The sequence below is a fragment of the Hemibagrus wyckioides genome, unplaced genomic scaffold, assembly GCF_019097595.1.
Source record: "Hemibagrus wyckioides isolate EC202008001 unplaced genomic scaffold, SWU_Hwy_1.0 Contig20, whole genome shotgun sequence".
In the NCBI taxonomy this organism is placed as follows: domain Eukaryota; kingdom Metazoa; phylum Chordata; class Actinopteri; order Siluriformes; family Bagridae; genus Hemibagrus; species Hemibagrus wyckioides.
The window spans coordinates 157,418-183,339 of record NW_026690781.1 but is presented as its reverse complement, the minus strand read 5'-3'; the positions used below and the strand labels follow the sequence as shown (position 1 = coordinate 183,339).

At 38.4% G+C, this 25,922-nt stretch overlaps 1 non-coding gene across 1 annotated transcript; it reads right to left on the bottom strand.

Annotated features, from left to right (window-relative positions):
• Positions 1-2,790: 2,790 nt before the first annotated feature.
• trnae-uuc (transfer RNA glutamic acid (anticodon UUC)) lies at positions 2,791-2,862 on the bottom strand. Its single transcript has one exon. It is a non-coding gene; the product is annotated as a tRNA-Glu (tRNA).
• Between the last annotated feature and the right edge of the window lie 23,060 nt (positions 2,863-25,922).

Here is a 25,922-nt window from a genome sequence, read left to right as displayed (position 1 = left end):
TTTCTGGATTCACTGCTATGGCCATGAAACTACAGTCTGAACCTTTTGAGTCAGCAAGTATTCTGTATATTTCTAAGTAATCAGATTTGGGTAAAACAATGGAAAAAGACCAAAAATGACTTTGCTATGGCTTCACAGCTGCAGCTTGAACAGTTCAACAAACAAGTCCAACAAACTCAGCTCCAATAACAAAACTATGAAAGTGCATAGATAACTGTTAACTTTTTTATAAACAGCAGCCAAGATTAAACATCCAGCTTCAGAAGCTTATTCTTCAATGACTGCACTCTTGCAGTACACTGAGAGCCAAGGTGCAGAAATAATGTCTGGGTCACCTCGAAGGTATACTTCTTCAGGTACTCAATGTTAAGTGCATAAATGATACCAAAAAGTAAAGCAAATGCATTTGGCAGGTCATCAACATCATCAAGCACAATTTTCTCTTCCAGCACCACAGCTATACTTCTTGTGTTTGGGTTGGTTATTGCCACATCTTCAGCAAAACTGAGGATATCTACTTTGAGTCCCTTAGTGCAGGTTTCCTTCTGGACTGTGTCCTACAGAGACAACAAACTATGGGTCAAAATCAATACAGGACAAAAATAAGAAAAAGAAGAAGTGGCTTGCTCAAGGATACAATCAAGGAAGTTATGTTTTGTGCTGGGACTTGAACACACAACCTTCTTATCAGAGACTCAAAGCCATCACTACAGCTAGCTTGCACTGCTTCACTGGAATCTTTAAGTGCCATTAATTCAGTGGGAGAAATAGCTGAATCAATGCAAACTAGTTATGGTGTTGCTCTGGCATGGTTGTAATGGCTCAGTGACAGAAGGCTTGATCAGAAGGTTGTGTTCAAATTCCAGCACACTTCCAAGCAGCATTGGTTGAGTAAGACCCTTATCTTTCAGCTTAGTTGTATCCTACATCAGTCAAATGAGCAAGTGTGCTGGGTTATGTGTCATTTTATGAAACATTAAGATATTACAGCACTTTACTGACGACCCAAATTGTCAGTCAACTGCTGTAAAATTTAGAGCGTTTTGGTTTCTTATGTTCACTAATCATTAAAATATTTAGTACACTTACATTTTTGTTTTAAGGCGAGTCGTTTGGGTTGTAGTCTATACACTCCCAATAGCACATTCTGAATGCCCTTAAAATGCAATTTGAGAAAGGATAGCATTCTCACAAACTTCTCCACAGGCCAGCCATGTTAGACATGACGGATAAGATAAAAAATATTAGCAGATACGTTCTCAGTAGATTGTCCTCCTTTTCTCTCAGAAACAAGGGAAGGCCACAAAGTGCTGCAGATTTCCTGTGTGTCAGGATAGCAGTGGTCTAAAACACAAATAGGAAGCAGGAAAAACATGGACAAAGTAAATGGCTTTTACTACAGCTAACATTTGTAGTATGCAGTCATGTTTTTTAAAACCTCACAATTTGAAGTAAACTGATGTTGTTACCCGTTCATCAAGTCTGTCTAGGAGTATTTGAATTTCTCCTCCCAAGGCTCCACTTCTTGATCTATAGAGCTTGATCAATCGTGGTGCAAGTGAGTCCAAGTAACTAAGAAAGATCTGCCTGAGATCAAGTCGAGTAACTCTGTAGAATTCTGCATATATCTGCAAAAAAATAGAAATAGTTCAAATTCACTACCCTAATGTTATGTTTGGGGATGAAAACATGCACTAAAATAAACTGCTGTAAAAATATATCAGATGATTTTTTTTTTCAACTTTTGTTTGCATAAATCTGTTAATCAACCTCAGTTCTGATCAAAACTACTAAATGTTCAAAAACATCCAGGATTTTAACTCTTTAATTGCCAAGTTCATAAATGATGTCACTGATTTGGGGAAAAAACAATATATAAAGTAATTGTGGACTGGATATTTTTTTTACTTTTTATCACAGTCTTGGACATGTCAAAGATTAGTAACAACATTAGCTCTGATGCATTTTTGGTTTTTTTTGCAGCATCAGATTAAATTTTTTCTCCCTAATTTACTGTTGGTGGCTGTTTTTGCCCCATAGACTTCCATTATAACCACATTTTTTGTCTGCACAGCCATGACACTATATAATCATGCATTCTTGATTGTTGCTGGTTTTCCCTGTTGGGAAGAGGTAAAGTTTGTGATTTTTACTGTTGATGACCAAGTGGCACCATTAACCCTTTAGATAGGCCTGAGCAAAGAAAGCTTAGTTTCTGGCTTTTGTGTGTGTGTGTGTGAGTGTGAGAAAGTGAGAGAGACCACCCACCCTGGTGCAGAACACCATGGTCATGAGTTATATTCTGAAATGGGGGAGGAATGTGATCCTCATCAGCACAAGGCACCGCGAGGCAGTGGTGACAATGTTCATAAATCTGATGCAGAGTAGATATTTTACAGAAAAAATGGAAAAGTGTATCGCTGAAGGATTTTAAGGTAGTTTCAAACTGGCTTTACCATCAAGAAAAGACAAGCATTTCATACACAGGCCATACATAGGTTTAGTCTGTACTTCTCACCATCCAAAGGCCACAGGTGCAGAAATACACTTACTTTGTTTTTGTGTACTCCATGTAGTTGTGAGGGCTGAGGTACATATTTTGATTTTCTCAGACACATCAAGGTTAGTGTGCAAAGGTCTCTCTCTAACTTTCACACACACCCACATGATAACAACTACTGCTGAACAACAAAAGCTAGATTTCAGTTCACCACCAGGTTCCCGGCTGTTATTAACTGAGCAATTTGGTGAACTCCTCGCCAGTTCTGCGGACAATCCAATAAAGTCACGTTCCCATACCGGGAGTCGAACCCGGGCCGCCTGGGTGAAAACCAGGAATCCTGACCGCTAGACCATATGGGAGGGCTCCCTGGGAGAGTTGAGATCGGCGTTTTACTCGACCACCAAGCAGTTTGAGCTCCAGCGCGGTATCATCCAGAGCTTTGCATGGGAACCTTGCATTGCAGAGCACAAAATCGGCCAGCGCTGACCGAGCATTCAGCTACTCGAGCTGTCACTCCAGCGGAAGATCAGCCACTAGACAGAGCGTGGGCTGGTGTTCCTGGTGCAGAAAGCCAGCATACCTCCTAGTACAGGACTCTCCGCATTTCAGGGATTGTGGGAGGTGTTACTCTGCCAGCAATTCGGCAGCTGGAGTCTGTGGCACACCTCTGGGCTCTTAAAAGGCAGCCGAGCCAGCCAGGAGTCGAACCTAGAATCTTAAGGGGAGCGGGGTACTACCTGCTTATGCTTTTCAAGTGACAAATGGCCAAAAGCTATACCTAGCATTCAACGGTGATGTGGAAAAGCCAATGCCGTGACCCGGCTTCGAACCAGGGTTTCTGCGGCCACAACACAGAGTACTAACCACTATACGATCGCGGCACCCCACACACCTGGGCTAGCAGGAAAAAGGAGCTGCTACATGTTGTGATATGGGTTCTGGCGCCCCTCTGGCCTGGTGCAGTGGCTTTTGATTTAGACATGATTGGAATAGTTGTAGTCTTTTTTGACACTATATCGAGAGACGAACAGATTCATACCCAAATGATACCTTCTGTGCTTTTTAAATAAAAAAAAACAAACAAATAAATTAAAAAATCCTGCAACCCGGATACACTACATGATTAGTTCTATTGACACTGGGACTGACACTCACAGACACCGAGAGAGAAAATGAGCCAAAAGAGAGTTCTCCTCAGTTCATCAAGAAGCTTAAGAACGATTTAAGTTGAAGAGTTCAATGGTACTGTGGCTTTGGTTATGTAACGTTTTGCGCAGTGAATCGAAATGAACACAACACCAACATGCTGCTGGCTGCAATCGGTGATCGTTTTCGGATTCCGTTGAGGAAGCGTTCCCGGCCGTTATTAACTGAGCGATTTGGTGAACTCCTCGCCAGTTCTGTGGGTAATCCAATAAAGTCACGTTTAACGGTAACATTATTAGCTAGATGGCATATTCTTCTGCTATGGAAACAAATTCTCCCTCCATCTTTTGATGACTGGCAGTAAGATGTTATGAGCTTCATTCATTTGGATAAAATTAGGTACACAATAAAGGGCAATACTGGCATATTTTCTGAAACTTGGGGCCATTAATTTTTATTTATTTCTGATTATGTGAATTCTTCTTCTATAGTTGGTCAGTCTAATCATTAGGATGTCCTTATAATTGTGGCTTGATCAAGTATGTGCACTGTGTATACATAATTTATATTAATGTTTTGTTTGCTGATGTAAACGATTGTGATTATATTTAGTTAGTTAGTTAGTTAGTTAGTTAGTTAGTTAGTCTCTAAACTCAAACTCAGTTTCTTCTGTACATATTTGACATAGACTATTTTTTGGTTTGTATAACTGTATATATATAATCAGAAAGAGGACATTCTTAAAAAAGAGAGATTTGATTTGAAACCTGAACTGCTATCAGGTCCATGCTGAACACCTTCTGACCAATCCAAATCAAGTATAAATTTTAATCTCAATACTGCACATAATTATCAAATAAAAGTCTATCAAGCTGTTATCCAAAAGTCTGAAATAATGTTTCTCTTAAGTGTTTTAATTCAAATCCATATTTTGGTGTGATTTATACACATGGGTTTGTCCATTCTGACTTTTGGACGCTTTATTATGTCCATTTTATGATGAAACAGGAAAAGACTTTGAAAATCATCTGTCATTTTCTGATCATGTTAAATATCAACACAACTAGACTGAAATATACAGGTAAGATATGCAACTAATTGAAACATGAACAGAGCAAGATATAAACTGATATCTACTGGTTTCCTGTCAGGGTTGTGGACTGTTTTCTGGCCACTAGAGGCCCCCACTGCCTTTTTGTTGGTGTCCAGTCTCTGTCATTATGTCTAATAGGTGTCTCCTGTGCTTTGTTTAGGTTTGTGTATTTAAGTCACCCTTTTCCTCCACAAATACTTTGCTTAGTGTTTCCTGTACCTTGATTAAGTCTAGGTCAGCCGTGTGCTCTGGTTTATGGCCTTGTCCTTAAAAGACTTTGTGCATCTGGTATAGTTCTTTGTTTTGATTGATTGACAAGTGCTCTTTTGAATGCCTTATGGATTTATTTTGTGGACTAATTAGAATGACTTTTTGGAAGTATTGACTTTGTTTTTTGATTAGACTCCTGTGAACCTTTTGTATGCTTTTGGATTAACCTTGTGGATTTTGGGGATTTATTCTTTGGAACTACTGTCAAGTCTTTTGAGCTGACTTGTTGGATTTGTTTTGTGGATTATTTGACTTGCATTATTATCTAATTAAAGATAAGTAAACATTTCTCCAGAACTGTGATCTGGTTATCTGTATTTGTGTTCAGCCCCCTTTGATTGTGTTCAGGTTTTCTCACTAGTCTTGCCCTCACTTGCCACCATAACCTACTGTTCCTTCATTGGACCACTTTTGATAGATACTGACTACTGCAGACCAGGAACACGCCACAAGAGCTGCAGTTTTGGAGATGCTCTGATCCAGTCATATAGCCATCACAATTTGGTCCTTGTCCATACTGTAGGCTTGCCCATTTTTTCTGGTAAAAACCTATAAACTATAATATTGTGCTCACCATACAAATAGATGTACGATAATACTGGATTCAGGAAGCTTCTGCAGATGACAGCAGAGGAGTTTGATATCTTGCTGGGGATGGTTGGACCTCTCATAACCAAGCAGCACACACAAATGAGACGGGCAATATCCCCAAAAGAGCGTCTAGCTGTGACCATGCGGTTTTTGGCAACAGGTGGGTCTGGCAGAACAATATTTGATTCAACAAGTATTACTTTTAAGTGTGTATTGCTATATTTTATAGTTACTTTATTTCTTGTGCAGGCGAAACGTTCAGTTCCCTCAGTTTCCAATACAGGGTTGGGGTAAGCACCATTTCTAACAGTCATGGAGACCTGTGCTGCTCCTGTAGGTACTCACTGATTCACAACATTTACTCAAATGCTGTACTTAAAGGACACATTTTGTACATTGGTAAAAAATAACTTTTAGTAAAATTAGCTTAAAAATGAACGTCTGTTTCAGTAAAATGCATCAGTTATTTGTGATGGTCTGTGAATTCCAGCCTACAGTGTCAATTTTACTATGAGGTTAGGACCATCAAATTTTTTGTTCCAATCATTTTGTAATGATTTCAATCTTCAACATGGCCTTACTCAATATTCCAGATATCAAGTTGATGATTTTACAGAATGTTCTTTACATTATGATTATTTTATGTACAAAACAGTCACCAATAAAATGACTATCTGGGTTTTCAGTCATGTATAACTCATAACTAAAAGTAATTTTAATAAAAGTATACATATGTATAGTTTATAAATGATCTGAATGCATCTTCCACCACTGATTACCAGTAATGTACAAAAAACAGTAGTATGCTGTGATGATCAATATAGCTATAACGTCCCAGAGTATTTGTATTTTCAAGGTCACTGCTTTTTGTATTTTAATGTTTATTCTGTAATAGTCAATGAAGCCTTAAGTAATGAATCCATATTTGCAATGCTTCAGAAATGTTTTATTTTTATGCTCTGTGACAAAGAAATAATGTTCAAATCTGTTCTTCTGTTCTTTTGCTAGACCCACAACAGAGGCAGAATGGCGTAAAATAGCGCATGATTTTCAATCTAAATGGCAATTCCCACATTGCTTATTGCGCTTGATGGTAAACACATCCGTACACAGCCTCCAGTTAAAGGTGGCAGTCTTTACCATAATTACAAGTCCAGCTTCTCTGTAATAATGATGGCTGTTGTGGATGCCAATTACAAGTTCGTCTACGCCAGTGTGTATTTTGTAGAAGAAGGAAAAGTGTCTTTCTTAAAGCATGGTGCTTCTGTTATTGATGTTAGCCTTTTATGCATAGAATACTATGTATATACTGTATCTTCAGACTATACAACTTGGGTGTACTTTGAAAGCATTGAGACAGGTGTCCATGACTGTTAGAAATAGTGCTTACCCCAACCCTGTATTGGAAACTGAGGGAACTGAACGTTTCACCTGCACAAGACATAAAGTAACTAAAATATACAGTGAGGGGAAAATTATTTGATCCCCTGCTGATTTTGTACGTTTCCCCACTGACAAAGAAATGATCAGTCTGTAATTTTAATGGTAGGTGTATTTGAACAGTGAGAGGCAGAATAACAAGAAAAAAATCCAGAAAAATGCATTTCAGAAAAGTTCTACATTGATTTGCATTTTAATGAGTGAAACAAGTATTTGATCCCCTATCAGTCAGATTTCTGGCTCCCAGGTGTCTTATACAGGTAAGGAGCTGAGATTACAGTAGGAGCACTCTCGGGGAGTGCTCTTAATCTCAGCTTGTTAAGTGTATGAAAGACACCTGTCCACAGAAGGAAGCAATCAATCAGATTCCAAACTCTCCATCATGGTCAAGACCAAAGAGCTGTCCATGGATGTCAGGGACAAGATTGTAGACCTACACAAGGCTGGAATGAGCTACAAGACCATCGCCAAGCAGCTTGGTGAGAAGGTGACAACAGTTGGTGCGATTATTCCCAAATGGAAGAAACACAAAAGGACTGTCAATCTTCCTCTGGGGCTCCATGCAACATCTCACCTCATGGAGTTTTTCAATGATCCTGAGAACAGCGAGGAATCAGCCCAGAATTACACTGGAGGATTTTGTCAATGATCTCAAGGCAGCTGGGACCATAGTCACCAAGAAGACAATTGGTAACACATTATGCCGTGAAAGACTGAAATCCAGTAGCGCCCGCAAGGTCCCCCTGCTAAAGAAAGCACATGTACAGGCTCATCTGAAGTTTGCCAGTGAACATCTGAATGATTCAGAGGTCATGTGGTCAAATGAGACCAAAATCCAGCTCTTTGGCATCAACTCAACTCGTCGTGTTTGGAGGAGGAGGAATGCTGCCTATGACTCCAAGAAGACCATCCCCACCGTCAAACATGGAGGTGGAAACATTATGCTTTGGGGGTGTTTTTCTGGTAAGGGGACAGGACAACCGCACCGCATCAAAGGGACGATGGACGGAGCCACGTACCGTCAAATCTTGAGTAAGAACCTCCTTCCCTCAGCCAGGGCATTAAAAATGGGTCGTGGATGCAAAGAGGAGTGGGCCCAAATTCCTTGAGATGTGTGCAAACCTGGTGGCCAACTACAAGAAATGTCTGACGTCTGTGATTGCCAACAAGGCAATCTTTTTTCCTCATGTCTGATCTTTTTTTACTGAAGCATGTGTTCAAGTGACACACTGATGCATTTGATCTAAAATGGCTTGTAAGGTTTTACATAAACTTGTGGTGTCCATGCAGCTCAAATGCACACACTCATTTAAAGCAAAAAAGGCAACATGCTAAATGCTAGAAGCTCAGAAAGGCATCTTGCATAAATTTCAAAGATTTGCAGAAAGAAAGAAAGTTGTTGTCAAATAATATAATCTGTAAAACAAATTGATGTATTAAATTAGAAAAAAAGGCCAAAAAGAAGCATTTTTACTAGTGGTCTCAGACATTTGGACCCCACTATATATTTTATTATGACCTTAACAAGGCTATAAAGTGTCCAGCTTTTATATATTTCTTTTCTGTTTTGTACATTCCTTATTTTGAAGGCTAGTGTATTAATTTAAGTGTGTTCATTTATGACAGAAATGGCCTCAATGTGTCTTAAAATGTCCTTGTTTTGTCTGTGCAGGCAACATTTATAACTGATTCCAGGTGTTTTGAGGAAATGCATCTCAAGCTCTGACATACTGCTGTGGCTGAAATTGATTTTTAAGACACTAATGTACATGGAAGTTGCTGGACAAAGCTCAGTCTGATGGTGTGGTTTTAGATCATTTGTGGCATATCTTGCTTCTTGTCATAGATAAATGTGATCTGTCTGAAAATGGAAAAATGGTGTTGGCAGTAGGACTAAAAGGGAACTGGAAGCAAACATTTTGATCAGTGGAGTTAATAAAGCTTATCTAACAGTTAGAACAGCTGTCCTGTGTGACTGAACAAAAGTGAAGCAAACAGATTTCTTCAGCAGGGGGTATCTGTCTCGTAAGCTGTTTAGTGAAGAGGAATTCTGCAGTATGATTAATGCTCACACCTGACTAATGGTGTCTGAACTCAAGCCACCCTACACTTGGAATAAATGAGGGACGCTGTGTCCACCTGTGTCCAGGGGGTGATGTTTCACAGCGAGGGTCTGAATTCATCTATCTAATAATCCCACTCCTAATCAAACCCAGCCTTAGATATGATTTAAATTATGGTAGAATAACTATGTTACTCATATGGGAAATGTCTCAGTCAATAATGCTTTACATTATGGTCCCCTTAAATGATATTATTTAACATTAGTTTACATAAACAAACCATGTATGTCAGTATTAATATACCCCGCCTACTGCTGAACAACAAAAGCTAGATTTCAGTTCACCACCAGGTAAAACAATTAGTTTGACTGAACTCAATAAATTGGTTGCTGCATTTATTGTTGAGGAGATGCAGCCACTCTTCACTGTGGAGGCGCCGACATTTTGTAATATCATCAGCAAAATCAGGGAAATGGACAGGGGCCGTGCTCTCCGATCGCAAAACCTTTACAAGCTTTTTGGACAAGGCATATATAGAAATGGAGGCAGACCTGAAGAAAACATTTGCAGATTGATCTAATTTTAGAATGACTTTAGGAAGACTATATTGCACTCTTTAATGTCTTTATTAACTTGGACTGTGAGTTTACTTTGTAATGTAACACATATAGGTTTCTATGTGTATAAAATGAAAAGAGAACGAGTCTACTGGTCAAATTTAAGAAAAAGTATCGCAAAAGTAACGTAACGCATTACTTTTTATAAAAAATAACTAAGTAATGCAATTTGGTACTTTTTTAGGGAGTAACACAATATTGTAACGCATTACTTTTAAAAGTAACTTTCCCCAACACTGAATATAATATAATAACAAATATATAATATATTTGTTATTTTTCACATTTTAGTAAACCATTTAAAGGTTGTGAAATTCTGTAAAAATGATCTGTATATGAGTGAAAAATTCAGTTTGTGTTGCGTTTAAAGGAAACTTTTATACATATACTGATGGCTAAAAATAATCAGAATGAGACCGCAATAGGAACAAATATAAACATTTATTTAAGCAAAGTCTATAAGAAGTATACAAATAAGTTTATTTCTAAACAATTCTATACATGTATTTACAATCTATAGGCTATTGATGGGAATAGGGGGAGTGGGATAGGAACAGAGGGATAGATTAATAAGGGATGATTATTAAGGGATGAGGGATCTTAAATGCTAAGGTTAAGCCCTTCTTCAGGTCCTGGGGTTCACTGTACAAACCTGTAGGAAAGAAAAGAGATTTTTTAAATATTAAGTTGATCAAAAATAGAAATAAAATGATTTCATACTTACGTGTGGAGCCTGAGCAATGTAGGAAAAAGAAGTGAGAGAAAAGAAGATGAAATGAAACAGAGGAAGAAAAGATGAAGTGGGTAAGGGGAAAGACATTGCTCAGAGCTCCTCCAAAATGTCCATCATCAGCTGGACGTGCAGCTTGAGGAGTCGCTGAACTGTGGTGGCTAAGGCTGCTGGGTCACTGTAGAGCTCCAGAGGCTGAGTGAAGAGTACTTCAGCAAGCTCTGTAAGGTAATCCTATTGACAAATTCCACACACATCCAACATAGTGTCACTGAGTTTAAGATACAATCCTGAGAATTTGTGGATCGTGGCATCAGAAGATATTCAACACTTACAATAAGCACTGTGAAGTACAGCTCTGCTGCAGGCTCCCACACGTCCACGTCCCACATGCTGAAGAGCGCAAGCAGGCGCTCCAAGAAACCTCCTTTAAACTTTTGGAAAGAAAGACAAGCTTCATTAATGCCATGTCTTATCAGGTTTAAAAAATATGGAAAAAGAAAACCAGATCAAATAGACCATGTTCTGAAACTCAAACATTGCTTAGAAATCTCCTGATAAGACACTTACTGGCTGAGGTTTTGAGCCATTTATAAAGTAGCTGAAGAAAATCAGCTCAAAAAAACATCCAGGAAGTTGTAGTGGTGGTCCTGCACAGAGTAGAAAAGATACAAAAATAAATTAGCTTTCCATATTGGAGTCCTGTTTTCTATATTAGCAAAATCTGTTATCTTTAAACATCTGTCATTTCACACAGGCGTTTATTAGCTTACACAGGAGCTGAGCTCTGCTTTAATCGATTCCTGATTGGAAGGCGTCCTCAGGAATCGAATCAGGGCCTCGTAGGCCAACTGCACACCAACTGCATCCTGTTAAAGCAAACGAAAAAATCTCTGTAACTCACTTTGGCTATGGCTGAGAAACTGAAATTATTTCCATCACAAAAATGATACAGTCTTTCATCATTCTGAAGTCACCTGGTTGTTAGCTGCTGCCAGTCGCATGACCATCTTCTTTCCAGCCATGAACAAGAAGTTCTGGTTGTGGATGCTGGCAAGCAGAGTCTGAATATAAGACAGCACACAATATAAAAGTTAAAGCAGAGTGGACTTTACCTGCGCAGTAACAGCAGCTGAATAAAGGTTTTACTCACAGCAAACGCCTCACGAAGCGCGGGCACCTTCAGGCCGATTTCAGTCACCCCTCTGTCTGAAAGATGGCAGCTAAGAAACAAGAGATGTAAATGTTTAGTGTATATTAAACATACAATACACTGTTACATCATTAAAGAGTGAAGAGGATCGTACCAAATAAAGGGCACCTCCAACTCCTCTGGGTTAAGGCGCTCCTCACTCTCCTGCAAGCCAAATAATTTTACAGTATCCGAATCAGGGGAATAGCAGCATATGTAGATACACATCAGGTCTGAAAGTCTGAATTACCTCACAGTCGTTGTGATCATAGTCCCAAGTGGAGGTGAACATCTGTCCATCTTCAGCCACATACAGCAAAGTGCAGGTTACCGTTGTAATGGTTTGCTGTTGAATAAAAAAAATATCCACACTGAAGACAAATAAAAGCACAACTGACAAAATTCTAAAAGTTACTAACTACAAGATACACTTCATGACAGTGCAATAAATTTACCACAAAATAATGTGGCACGACGAATGATGTCTCCATTCGGTTACAGGAGATGAACTCTGTAACCCTCCCAGATTCAGCCTTAAGAGAACAAATTAAAGTGAACACAATTAGTCACTGCAATTAACAAAAGTTTTGTGATGCCACAACGAATAATCCCTTACCTGTATGCCAGTGAAACAGTCCTCTATGGAGGACTCATAAGGGAATCCCTGCAAATGACAAAAAGCTGAAACTCAAGATCTATTTCACAAACGTGAGCGTCTAATAATCATCAAGGTCAATTCTCTTCCTCAGAGTAATTAAGTCTGTGATTACCATGTGATTCAAGCTGCTCGTCTTGGTGGATTTAAACCAACAAAGACGGCTCTGTGGGCCCCTTATCATCCCCAGAAAGTATGTTTTCATTTCCACTGACTGAAAATAGAGAAACAAAACTAAACATTACAACTTGTAAAGACAGGTGTTTGTGTGTTTGTATCTCAGCTGCTGCACTGTAGAATACCTTCAACTGGGAGATGGAGGCCTGTGCAGAGAGGAACTGAATATTACACCAAGCGCTGATCAGCTCACCAGCATCGAGCGACTGTGAAAAGTAGAGCAGGAAGATCATGAGTGCTTCTGATCACAGCAGTTTCATACTAATATTCTGTCACTTAGAAAAAAACAGAAAAACAGGTGAAGGGTCTTGAGGTTGTTCTGTGGGCAGCAGCTGGATGTTCGGCTCAACAAACTTAAAACACACAAACACAATTAGTCACTGCAGTTCATAACATTTTGTGATGCCACAATGAATAATCCCTTACCTGAATGCCAGTGAAACTCTCCTTATCACTGGTATAATAAGGGAATCCCTGTAAAAGACAATTAGATGAAACTCAAGATCTACAACCACATTTCACAAAAGTGCTCTTCTAAAAATCATGTCAGTTGAAAAATGTCCATTCTCTTCATCAGAGTAATAAAGACTGTGATTACCTCGCGAGTCAAGCAGTGTGTCTCTGCGCTTTCAAACCAGCAGAGCCGACTCTCTGGACCCCTCATCATTCCAATGATGTCTCTGCTTATGTCCACTGGCCAGAAATAGAGAAACAAAACTTAACATTAGATCTTGTAAAGAAGGATGTTTGTGTGTTTGTATCTCAGTTACAGCAGTGTAGAATACCTGGGAGAGGGAGGAGACTACAGACACACACTGAACATCACGGCAGGCACTGTCCGGCTCATCAGCATCGAGCGGCTGTGAAATGTAGAGCATGAAGATCATAAGTGCTTCTTATCATATCAGATTTATACTAACATTCTTTACAGTAAAAACAACCTTGTAAAATCCATTGATTGGCTTTAGGAAATAAATGAAGGATTTTCTTACCAGAATGACAGCTGAAGGTTCTTCGTGTGGTTCGGTGGGCAGCAGCTGCAGGATTGGCTCAATGACCTTAACACACACACAAACACACACAAACACACACAAACACACAAACACACACAAACACACACACACAAACACACACACACACACACACATACTTAGAAAAAAGTGGCCTGTAGGTTTTAAATGAAGTTAAAATATTACTATTTAACTGACACATACCTGGAGGACAGAGGGAGTATCTGCTGATTCCTCCAGCACATCCACAGGCTCTGCAATAGATTATTTTTCTGTGACTCAGAATTATGACTCTTCAATTACACAATATCAAACTTTCCTATTAATGCATAAAAGTTAATAAAGCAGTGAGTTTGATAATTAGTTAACTTGTGAAGAAACAGAAAAATTGTAGCAGTCAGATTGTGTAAATTCACTGTACATGTGACCTGATTAAACTCTCTAAAACCTCCTGCCCCTGTCCACCACCCAAATCTATAAAAAATATTATACTGTATAATTATTAAAACCTTTATACTCACTATGATATTGTGGAAATGAAACGATTAGTGAAGTTCTCTAGGTAGATACCATACACTGCTCAGCCATAACATTATGACCACCTGCCTAATATGCTGTTGGACCCCTTTTTGCTGACAAAACAGCCCTGACTATCAAGGCATGGACTCCACTAGATCCCTGAAGGTGTGCTGTGGTATCTGGCACCAAGATGTTAGCAGCAGATCCTTTAAGTCCTGGAAGTTGCGAGGTGGGGCCTCCATGGATTGGACTTGTTTGTCCAGCACATCCCACAGATGCTCGACTGGAATGAGATCTGGGGAATTTGGAAGCCAAGTCAACACCTCATTCTCATTGTTGTGGTCATCAAACCATTCCTGATCCATTTTTGCTTTGGGGCACGGTGGATCATCCTGCTGAAAGAGGCCACAGACATCAGGAAATACCGTTACCATCAAAGGGTGTAGATGGCCTGCAACAATGCTTAGGTAGGTGGTTCATGTCAAAGCAACATCCATATGGATGGCAGGACCAAAAGGTTTCCCAGCAAAACATTGCCCAAAGCATGACACTGCCTCCGCCAGCTTGCCCTCTTCCCATAGTGCATCCTGGTGCCATGTGCACACACACCCGTCCATCCACGCCATGTTAAAGAAAACTTGATTTATCAGACCAGGTCACCTTCTTCCATTGCTTCGTGGTCCAGTTCTGATGCTCACGTGCCCATTGTTGGTGCTTTCAGTGGTGCACAGGGGTCAACATGGGCGCCCTGACTATGCAGTCCCATAAGTAACAAACCGTGATTTACTGTGTATTCGGACACCTTTCTATCAGAACCAGCATTAACTTCTTCAGCAATTTGGGCAACAGTAGCTCATCTTGTGGATCGGACCACATGGGCCAGCCTTCACTCTCCACGTGCATCAGTGAGCCTTGGCCGCCCATGACCCTGTCACCGGTTCACCACCGTTCCTGCTTTGGACCACGTTTGATAGATACTGACCACTGCAGACCGGGAACATCCCACAAGAGCTGCAGTTTTGGAGATGCTCTGATCCAGTCCTGGAGCCATCACCATTTGTCAAACTCGCTCAAATCCTTACACTTTCCCATTTTTCCTGCTTTTAACACATCAACTATGAGGACAAAATGTTCACCTGCTGTCTAATATATCCCACACACTAACAGGTGCCATGATGAGGAGATCATCAGTCTTATTCACGTCACCTGTCGGTGGTCATAATGTTATGGCTGATCGGTGTACATCTGTAACCATGCCCTTTAGAGCGAGAGCTGATTAATCAGTAGTCTAAGTATGATTTAGTATAAAACCAGTAGTCAAGGTTGTTAAAAGTGACTTTTTAATGGGGATGAGTATTATATTGTGGAAATAAATGAAATTCTCGTTGGTCAAGCTCATCAACTCGTTCAGGATTTTAGTGTGTAATGTAAAACAACAGCATGTTCACTAGCAGCTTAACTAACATTAGGCTAAACATTATATTTATATTATATTTACCGATAAAATGTGTACAAATTACAACAAATAGCCATGTAGATATAATTAGTCCAACTATTACAGTGTAATTTAAATCGGTAAAAATCGGCTAAAGTCCGCTAGCGCGCTAGCTAGCGGATCACAAGGCTAATCATGATTTAGTGTAAAACCAGTAGTCAGGGTTGTTAAAAGTGACCTACTAACAGGGCCAATATTTCATTGCGGAAATAAAATAAATTCTTGACCAAGCTTAAGGATTTTATTGTGTCATTTAAACCAGTAGCCGAGTTCGCTAGCACGATAATTAGCATGATGCTAACTGTGTAAATGAAATGATTAGCGAAGTTCTCTAGGTAGATAACATACATCTGTAACTAAGTCCTTTAGACCTGACTAAATCACTAGTCTAGTCATGATTTAGTGTAAAACCAGTACTCAGGAGTGTGAAAAGTCACCTTTTAAATGGGTAAATATTATATTATGGAAATAAACTAAATTCTCGTTACCCGAGCTCATCAACTCGGTTCAGGATTTTAGTGTGTAATTTAAAGCAGCAGCATGTTCACTAGCAGGTGAACTATTATTAGGAGAAATATCATATTCACATTAATATAACCAATAAAGTGTTAAATAATTACAACAAATATACAAGTTCTCTCGGTAGATATGATTAGTCCAAATATTACACTGTCATTGAAATCGCTAAAAATCGGCTAAAGTCCGTTAGCGCGCTAGCTGCTGAATCACAAAGCTAAGCACGATTTATTTTATTAAAACCAGGAGAAGGGGTTGTTAAGAATAGACTTCTAATGGGGTAAATATTTCATTGTGGAAATAAAATAAATTCTTAAACCGAGCTTAATGATTTTATTGTGTAGTTTAAACCAGTAGCCAGGTTCGCTAGCACGGTAACTAGCATTAGGCTAATTCACGGCAAGATGAGGTGTCTTGTGTGCTACATAACATTAGACTGTAACACTGTCACTTTAACATGATTTATTGTAGAAACAGTGTGGCATTAAAGGATAAAGATCATCCTACCTTGAGGACACTGAGTGTGTTCAGCAGGAGCAAATTATAAAATGTAAAATATATAATTTGTAAATGCATTTTTTACGGACTTCACTTCCTGGTTTCCGTACAGTTCGGTTTTTCTCGGAGGTTTTCGGTAGATGCCGTAAACAGGAGTTTTTTTTTTTTTTTTTTAAGGTCGTATCATCTTTAAACTGGTTCTACAGCTTGAATTCTAACTGTACAGCTACATGCTGCCTTAAACTTCAGCTATGCTTCACTCCCTGGGCTTCCCGGACATTTCAGCTTATTATTATGATTATTATTATTATTTATTCATTATTGACTCGTGTTACTAGTTAGTGCTGGTTTATACTAGTTAGTGCTGGTTTATACTGGTTTATACTAGTTAGTGCTGGTTTATATTGGTTTATACTAGTTAGTGCTGTTTTATACTAGTTAGTGCTGGTTTATATTGGTTTATGCTAGTTAGTGCTGTTTTATACTAGTTAGTGTTGGTTTATACTGGTTCTGAAGGTCGCAAGATTTGGATTATCTTTTGGCATTTTTGCTACACCCGTGTTTCGGATTTCTCTGTACTCCACTACTGGATTTGACTCCTACACCGACTCTACAGCGCAGCGATGATGAACTTCGGGGGAAGAGCCGAGCCTCAGCACCCGGATGTGGATCCCGAGCCCGGATGGAGCGGACTGTACGACCCCTGGAACGGTGAGTTACTGAGTTTCCTCTTTTTCACTTAAGTATAAAGTCTTTTAAACACCGCGTTATTACAAAAAACCGCAATCAGGAATATCGTTTTATATGATTAGATGGTTTTGAGAAATTCTGTTCGGCTAATCTTTATTCGGCTAATCGCTTTACGTACCCGATCAGTATGCTAAAGCTAGCGGACAAAATGGCAGACTCCAGTGAAACGAGCAGGGAAGAAGAAAACAGTGTTGATGTTTTCAGATATGTTAACATCAGCTTTTCATAAAAGTCCCAATGTTTACTTAACGTTTGTTAAAGTTTACTAAGTCAAGCCGAGGAGTATTAGCAAAGATTAGCTAGACGGCTAGTTAGCATGTAGCTAAGTAATTGTTTTTCAGTGTTTATAGTTTTTTTTTTGATGGAGTGAATAGAATAAGTTAAAATACTTACAATAACATGAAGTAACTTATTATTTTAAGGATTTTTCATTGTCCGTGTTTGTCGAGTTGTTAAAGCGGAGAGAGAAAGGGGCTGTGAGGAAAGGCAGCTAGCTGAACAAAACCAATCGGTACAAATAAATGGAGCTAGTGTGGCAATGTAGAGTGCAGCTTAGGCAAAAATATCAAGCTGTTTGTTTCAATTCTGTTCAGCAAGGTTTTGTTTCTAGCTGTCGTGAATAAAATAGTTAGGAGTAGTGTAATTTACGATAAAGGGCGAATTTTTGAGAGGAGACACAATTGGACTCAAAGGGGATGTGAACCACTGGAGTAAGAAAGTGCTAAAGTAATAGACTGTAATAGAAATGTATTTTAATCTGCATTTTTTGGGGGAAGATATTTTTAAGCATTGAAATAAGTGCACAGTGTGACTAACAGTGAAGCCGTGATACTGGAAGAGCCCTGTATAACACCTATAAATGCAGCTAAAATGTAAATACTGAGTTTTTAATGCAGTGTTATAGGAAGATTACAGTAATATAACTTGTGTAAATACTTCTTGTTTTGATAGTGAGGCTTTCCTGCTGTATAAAACATACACAGTGCTATTAAAATAAAACCCCATCCCCTTTGAGGAGGCCACCACCTTCAGGGAGTCCACAGCCTTCAACAGTTCCTTTGCCCCAGCCTTATTTCAATATCGACATCCACAACATTGTGGCTGGTATGTACTATGCTCCTGCCACAATGATAACTCCTGTCCCACGCCAGGGCATAAGGAGGAGGCGGGACGAAGAGGATGGCAATCAAGAAGCCCCTCTGAGTAGACGGCAGCGTGTGGATCCTGATGGGGAGATGGAGTTCATCAGGATGCCTGGACTTGAGGATTTAGAGAGTTTAATCAGTCACATGTACAGTGAATTTACACAAGCTACTAATGCTACAATTAGTCTGTTTCTTCACAAATTAACTAGCTAACTAACTCACAAGTTTATTAACTTTTAAGCATTAGAAAGAAGAAAAATTTACAAGGTCTCTCTCTCTACTACCTTATAAATTTGGCCATTTTAATGTTTTACATTTAACAGAAAATATTAGTTGTAATTAAACTTACATGAAACTAATTTATTGCAGAAGCTGTGGATTTGCTGGGAGAATCGTCAGATACTCCCTCAGTCCTCCAGGTATGTGTCAGTAAAATATTTTAACTACATTTGAAACGTGTAGGCTGCTTTTGTCTAAGTGTGTGTGTGTGTGTCTTAAGGTTGTTGAGCCAATCCTGCCGCAGCTACCCACAGAAACTCACTCCACATCTTCAGCTGTTGTTCTGGTAACCAAACCTGTCATTTATTTACTAAATCTGATCTCTGGATTTTCCAAGTGACAGAATGTTTGAAAGTGTTGATACACTTTCATGTGTTGATACACTGCTATGATAAAAAACACTGATGATCCTCATCTTCTACTTTTCACAGCCCCTCAGTACTGGTGAGCTGAACAGCACCTGCTGTAATGTTGAGTACAACACTGCAGACTCCTCCAACTCCCAGTCTGGGGTATTGTACAGTGCTGCAGCTGAGATACAAACACACACACATCCTTCTTTACAAGTTCTAATGTTTAGTTTCTCTATTTCTAGGCAGTGGACGTTAAGGGATACTTCCTCGGGATGATAAGGGGTCCTGAGAGTGGATTTGCTGGTTTAAAACCACCAAGACGCGCTACTTCGACCAGCTGGTAATCACCATCTTTGTTACTCTGATGAAGAGAATTGATATTAATGATTATTAGATGAACACTTTTGAGAAGTAGATCTTGAGTTTCAGCTAATTGTCATTTGCATCAGACCACCATCGAGGACCATTTCACTGTCATACAGGTGAGGGATTATCTGTTGTGGCGTCACAAAACTTTTGTTAGTTGCAGTGACTAATTGTGTTCACTTCAAATTGTTCTCTTAAGGCTGAATATGGGAAGGTTACAGAGCTCCTTTCCTGTAACCGCGTGGAAACCATCATGGAGCCACTTGAGGATTATGTGGTAAATCTATTGCAATGTCATGAAGTCTTTATTGTAGATAGTAACTCTTGGAATTTTGTATACATATGGGTCTGCAGTGTTTTTATATATTTTTTTAATTTAACAGCAAACCTTTAAAAAGGTGTCCTGCACGTTCCTGCATGTGGCTAAAGATGGTCAGGTGAACACCTCCACCTGGGAGCAGGAGCAGGTTGACTCTCCCCACAGTGATTCAGAGGAACAGGACAACTCTGAGGTAATTCTGTGTTTCAGACCTGATGTGTATCTACAGATGCTGCTATTCCCCTGAATGGGAGGCTGTAACATTTACTGTGTGAGTTTTAATGATTTATTGCTAATGTGTCTTGCAGGAGAGTGAGGAGAGCCTTAGCCAAGAGGAGATGGAGGTGCCCTTTACTTGGTACGCTTCTCTTCACAGTTTAATGGTATAAAGGTGTAATGTATGTTTAATACACTAAGCATGTAAATCTTTTGTTTCTTAGGGACCATCTTACAGAGAGAGGGGTAACTGATATCGGCCTGAAGCTGCATGCTCTCCGTGAGGCGTTCGCTGTGAGTAAAACCTTTGTTTAGCTGCTGTTTTTGCTCAGGGGAAGTTCACTCTGCTTTAGCTTATATTATGTGCTGTCTTATATTCAGATTCCTGAGTAATATGAGTAATTAAGGAATAATAATTAAAATAACAAGCATCAAAAGCCAATTTTATAACAATCACAGCCTGCTAAAAAAAGGACATTCTTAGGATAAATATTAAAATAAAATGTACATAATGAAGAGGGCTCTGGGATATGCAGTAGTTGGACATTTGGCCCATGTCATACATCATCTGTGTATCTTTAGTAAAGTACTGGACATGCTGAGGCTTACATACTGCTTCATTTTAGGGTTTAAAATGAGTTTCCACGTTAAAAAAACTGAAGCCAAAGTGATTATTTTGTTTGTTTGCTTTAACAGGATGCAGGTCGTGTACAGCTGGACTACGAGGCTCTGATTCGTTTCCTGAAGACTCCTTCTTATCAGGACTCGATTGCAGCAGAGCTCTCCGGGTCCTATGTAAGCTTATAAATGCTTGTGTAACATGACAAATGTTTAAATCTAAAAGATTTTGATGTGATAGAAAACAGGACTCCATTATGTAAAGCTAATTTCTTCTTGTAACTTTTCTCTTCTGTGCAGGTCTACCACTACAACTTCGTGGACATCTTTTTCGAGCTGCTTCTATTCGGCTATTTTACAAACAGCTCAATACCTGAGACAGTAAGAGTCTTATCAGGAGATTTAAAAGCCATGCTTGAATGTAGTTTCAGAACATGGTTTATTTCATCTCATTTTATTTTTCCATGTTGTTAACCCTGATATGACATGATATTAATGGAGCTTGTCGTCTTTCTTTCTTAAAGCTTAAGGGAGGATTCTTGGAGCGCCTGTTTGCGCTCATCAGCATGTGGGAGGTAGACGTGTGGAAGCCTGCAGCAAGGACCTACTTTAAAGTGCTTATTGTAAGTGTCTAATATCTTCTGATGCTGTGATCCACAAATTCTCAGTATTGTATCCTAAACTCAGTGACACTATGTTGGATTGTGACAGTGATGATGTAATTTGTCTATAGGATCAGCTTACAGATCTCGCTGAAGTGCTGTTTACTCAGCCCCCGGAGTTCTACCAAGACCCAGCAGCCTTAGCCAGCAAACTGAGACCTTTCCTCAGACAGTGTGTCCAGAAGTTGATGGACATTTTGTGGAAGCTTATCGTCCCTTATCAATGTATCCCTCTATCCTTGTCTATATAGATAACTGCTAATAGTAATTAGTATAAATAGTAGCTGCAAATAATATTGTTGTAAATAAACTTATAGTTGTATAGTGTTTATATAGTTTACTTTAATAAATGTTTTCATTTGCTCCTATTACCGTCTCATTCTGATTATTTTTAGTCATCAGTATGTCTATATAATTTTCCTTTAAAAAGCAACACAACACTAAATGAACTTTTCACTCATATACAAATCCTTTTTAAAGAACTTCAGAAACTTTGTTTTACTAAAATGTGAAAAATGACAAATAACATCCAACAAAATTCAGATATTTATAGTCTTGGAAAGTTTGTTTCCAAAATGTAGAAAAATCTGTAACATTTGGGGAATTGCACATTTACATTTAAGCATCCAGAGCACAGTTGTGTATAAAAAGTCTGAAATCTTGAGATAAAAATCTGAAAATCTAAATTGTAGAGGACTAAAAATGTGGATTTACAGTTTACACCAAATCACACCACTGTAGCACATCATTTATAATGCAGTTACTCTGAACTCTCAAGGTTACTCTTTAAGAAGAAATAGTTTATAATATCAGTAGTCTTTAAGGTGTTTTCCAAAATAAATAAATAAATAAAAATCCTGTTCATGAAAATGAAGGTTGGTTAGATGTTTAAAATGGAAAGGAATGCTTATTGTCTTTCAGTCATTCCAAAACACTGTTAGTGAAACACTAGAGTGATTTAATTTGTGTGTTTTTAGTACTTTCTAGTTTCTTAACAAAAGTACATTAAAGTACAGTAAATAAAAAATAAAATAAAAATGAACTCTGTTTCTTTATCCAGTTTGGGCTTCAAGCAGTTTTATTATTTAGAAGGGGATGCTCATGATTTACAGCCATGTCCACAATTTTCTCCATATCATGCATTTATTGCTAGTCCCCCTTTTTTTCTTAAGGTTTCAGATCAAGTGACTGACTTTTTCTCACAAGAATTTCCCAGTTTTTAGTTTTGAAGTTTTTAGTTTGGAGGCATTTTTCCTGAACTTTAGTTGATGTTTCTATACTCCTCAGAATTCATTTTGCTTCTGCAATCAGCAGTTCCATCATCAGGCTCATGTTTTACAGATATGATAGCATGCTTCGATCTTGCGCAGTTTCTTTTCACCTCCACATTTTGATCCTGTTTTTGTGGGTAACTATTGTTTTACATTTTGCAGTATTTTACATTTTGCATCTGAGAATGTGGACTTAAACTTTTTGTTTGTGTAGAAATGTAAAACTGTGGAATACAGAGGCAATTAAAGCACACATTATAGAGTTCACTGTGCCTTAACCCATAAGAACCCAGACCCCTTTCTCCTTCAGGGAAAATGATGGGGGACATAACACAGACTAAATAGATGCCAAATAACACATTTCTCAACTTTTTTTTCTTCAAAATACCACCCCCTACTGTCAGGGATCTGTGATGTTACATATATGTCACAATGGGCGTTAAGCAGCCGGACCCATTTCTCATGAAACCCCATGAAATTTGTTTATGTGGCAATAACCTAGGCCAAATGGAAACATTTGAAGCAATTTCTTTCCTCAGTGAAACTAAGACGCACATCACATTTCTCACAGAGGGTGGTGGTTGCATTGATTTTGCAGAATTTGCAACGACCACACTTCACAGGCCCGTGTGCAACCTGGTCCACATGAACATCATCTGGAACTCCAACATGAACTTTCTTGGGAGGTGGTGGTGGAGTTGGTGTTGAGTGATAGCCGGCCCCTTTGGGAATGCAGGAGAATAAGGCTAGTTGCAACCTCAGCCTGGAAGCTCCTTTGTTTCAGTGGCTTGTGGACACCAAGTAGTTTACAGTCACGGCGGGAGATCAGCCATGCATTGACATAGGCAAGCATTATGGTTTGCCAGAACAGGTAGAGGAACCACCTCCGTGACCTCATGTGGTACTTGTACCTTGTGACGCATGCATCTTGGAGGTCGACCCCCCCCACCCCATGAATGTGTTGTACTCCTTCACAATGCCTGTTAACAAATTATTATTATGAATGTGTTAATAAATTATTATAATAAATAATAATGACAAATAATAATAAATTGATAATAAATGTAACAATAATGTAAAAATATTAACTAAATATCACTGAATCAGCTAAATTAAATGAGCAGTTTATAATCTTAAAAGTTAAAAAAAAAAAGCCAACTAATGTGTCATATATGTCACATCAGTTTTTCTGTGACAATTTTAATGTTAAAGGGCCGTTGTGACATATGAATTTGTATAATATACTGATTTGTTTTATATGAAATTGTTCAAGAAATGTGTTCACATCAGGTTAAGTGTAATAAAGGACATGTTATGTAAGCATTAGAATTCTTAAATGGTCAAATCTTACCTTTTAGCTAGAAGAAAGAACCTTTTTAAAATGAGCTAGTACCATCACATTTGCCTGGCATGCAGACATCTGGGAAATGTTGTTGTGGGAACACAAAATCACATGACCTATCACATGACCCACCAGGATGTTCAGTAGGTGTTATTTTAAGACTTCATGAGTTAAAATCAAGGATAAAGCTATAAAAGGAACTTCCCAGGACATTTAAAGGGCTTGTGACACCTTTGTCACCGTGGGTTGTAAAGGGGAACATTCTGGATTATGGCATGAGATATACCAGACTGACCACTTTACAAAAATAAATCACATGCACAGAAATGGCACAGGATGGTTTTGTATTTAGTGTCAGATATAAAGAGTTAAACAGCATTAAAACAAGATGCAATGGTACATGAACCTGAATGACCTTATAAATCAGCTTTCATCCTCTGGAAAAAAATCATATCAATCTCTACATATCTGTTCACTCTTAAACTCTTCCAGTAATCAGTTCTGCTGTTTGTAACACCTCAGATTATGGACAGACTGAGATGGACAGACAGATACCATAAGCACAGACACAGCTCACACAGCTTATTTTATATATCATCATTTGCTCTTGAAAGACTTGTCTCATTTGTTTTAAACTGGATTTGAGTGGGCTTGCTGTTTTTATTTTTTTGCCATAAATATGAAATGACATGATTAGAAATATTACCTTTGTGTGCTATTTAAATAAAACTGCAATTTAAACAATTTAATCCAAGCTGCTGCTGCTGGACCCTTGTGCAAAGCCCTTTACCCCTTAACTGCTCAGCTGTGGAAATGTGAGTTGCTCCTGGATAAGAGAGTCTGATAAATCTTGTAAATGTAGATGGTACTGTTTGTTTGTACGCTGATAAAAATATCCAGCCTGATCTAATTTAAACAATGAAGGTAACTTTTTGCATCAGATTATTATGTAGATTAAGACTAGTCTTTGTATTTATTACTTAATTTTCTCTATGCAAGAAATACTTTTTGCTAGTAAAGTCTACTTAATTTAAGCATTTCCATAGTCATTGTTTTGTGTTTTCTCTACTAAACTTTGAGAGTTTCAAAAGTGGATTTTTTATTGAAATATTAAATTGAAAAACATCTTGAACCATGTTTCCATGTGTCCATGTGTCCATGTTTCTAGCAGATTCGAGAAAGGAAAGCAGGTCAGAAAGGTCAGTCGGGACTAATCATAACATCTGAACTTTTATAACATGAAAGTAAGGTTAATAATATAACTTAGAGAACAAAATTTTCAGTTTTACTCAAATTAGGGTGATGCAAAAATGAGTACACCCCACTGAAAGTCTCTGGAGCAAAGCTAAATTTTAGACTACAAATGTCTAATATTTTTGGTTATATTTTTGTATATTTTTTGTTATATTTTTGTACCCTTAAATTGGGGTATTTTAGTATTTTTTGTTATATTCCTTCTTATTTTATTTATTACCTGTGCTTGTAGATACTGCTGGTGCCAGATACCACAGCATACTTCAAAGCTCTTGTAGACTCCAAGCTTTGAAAGGTCTGAGCTGTTTTTGTATCGATAGGGCCTTACACAGTATTAGGCAAGTGGTTTTAATGTTATGGCTGATCGGTGTACATCATATCATCTGAGACAGTTATTTGTCATCATGCCCAAACTTAGCAATACATTAAACACCACAAATTGGATGGCAAAATAGACACATCCAATATGCGACCCTATGTCAATGCTTGTATGCGTTATTCTAAGATGCGGTCCCTTATGCAGAATAACGTGTGAGGTCCTTTGTGACTTCTCATTTGCTTTGGGTACGATCAGTCTTGAAGTGAGTTGGCACCATTCTCCAGTCCCTCATCTGGCCAAAAGTGTTACCTTTTGTTAAGGGAATGCAGCTGATGTCTTGCCCAAACTGGAGTATAAGAAAATAAATATAAAGTATATTAGAGCTTCCAGATACAGTGAAATGGCAATAAGTACACAAAGATTCTGCAAAAAATGTGAAAATTTACAATCTATATAATGTTTAATTTATATCTTATATCTATTATATCTTGTGTTTAATACTCAAAATGTGAA